Below are 1,445 nucleotides of genomic sequence, written 5' to 3'. Positions count from 1 at the left end.
TGTTTATACTATTAATTTTTCACCTGAAGTTGTTTTCTTTCTTTCAGAAACATGTCATTTGTCTGTAACATGCATCAAATCAAATATATGGAAAGCCAGAGAAACATCTCAGTATTCATTCTTCTAGGACTTTCTCATGACCAGAACACACAAATATTTTGCTTTGTGCTCTTCTTATTCTGTTATGTTGCCCTGTTGGTAGGAAACCTTCTGATCCTCATCTCCATTCGATGTAGTCCTCTTTATAACCAACCAATGTACTATTTCCTCATCCACTTATCCTTAATAGACATCTGCTATACTTCTACCGTTACACCCAAATTAATCGCCGACCTGCTAGTGGAAAGAAAAACCATTTCCTATAGTAATTGCATGTTACAAGTCTTTACTATGCACTTCTTTGGAGGTACTGAGATCTTCATTCTTACTGCCATGGCTTTTGATCGCTACGCTGCCATCTGCAAACCTCTCCACTATGTGATTATCATGAACAGGACAAAATGCAATCTCCTAGTCTTGGCTTCTTGGGTTGGTGGGGCTGTTCATTCCATTCCTCTCTTTTCTACAGCAATCAGTTTGCCCTTCTGTGGTCCTAATGAAATTGATCACTATTTTTGTGATATTTTTCCTTTGCTAAAAGTTGCCTGTACTGATACCTACATTACTGGTGTCCTCATAATTGCCTTTTCAGGTATGGTTGCCTTAGTTACCTTTGTTGTCTTATTTGTTTCTTATGGCATTATATTATTCACTTTAAGAAATCACTCAACTAAGGGAAGACATAAAGCCCTCTCTACCTGCTGGTCTCACATCACTGTGGTTGTCTTATTTTTTGGGCCTGTGATCTTTATCTACCTTAGACCTCCCACCACTTTTCCTGAGGATAAAGTATCTGCTCTATTTTACACCATCATTGCTCCTATGTTCAATCCCTTAATCTATACACTGAGAAATACAGAGATGAAAAACGCCATGAGAAAGTTTGGTGTCAAACATGGCTTTCAAAGGATGCACATAATTAATTTGAAAGACCTTATTGGATAAGTAACTTTGTGAAAGAAAAGGGGTAGCTGTGGATTATAAAAACAGGAATTATCTCATAGATTTTATATACCATCACTATCTTAAATGGAATGAATGAGAGAAATAAGACTACGAGTTTAAAATAATAACTAAAATTCTAATTCTTGCAAACCAAAATTAAGTGGAAACTAAGTTAATGTTTTTGAGTGTAGGTAAGGAAGATTGGACCTGAGCTAACATGTGTTGCTAATATTCCTCTTTTGCTTGAGGAGAATTGTCGACGAGCTAACATCTATGCCAATCTTCTGCTATTTTATGTGGGATGCCACCACAGCATGGCTTGATGAGCAATGCTAGGTCCATGCCTGGGATATAAAACTTGCAAACCCTGGGCCACTGAAGTGGAGCATGCAAACTTAAAC

General features: G+C 37.4%; 1 pseudogene; it reads left to right on the top strand.

The window, feature by feature from the left end:
- The first annotated feature begins 87 nt into the window (after positions 1 to 87).
- On the top strand, positions 88 to 1,022 carry LOC124234589 (olfactory receptor 4P4-like; annotated as a pseudogene).
- Positions 1,023 to 1,445: the final 423 nt, after the last annotated feature.

This window comes from Equus quagga, unplaced genomic scaffold (genome assembly GCF_021613505.1).
Source record: "Equus quagga isolate Etosha38 unplaced genomic scaffold, UCLA_HA_Equagga_1.0 936_RagTag, whole genome shotgun sequence".
NCBI classification, from domain to species: Eukaryota; Metazoa; Chordata; class Mammalia; order Perissodactyla; family Equidae; genus Equus; species Equus quagga.
The sequence above is the reverse complement of the archived record's forward strand: the minus strand, read 5'-3'. Positions and strand labels throughout refer to the sequence as shown.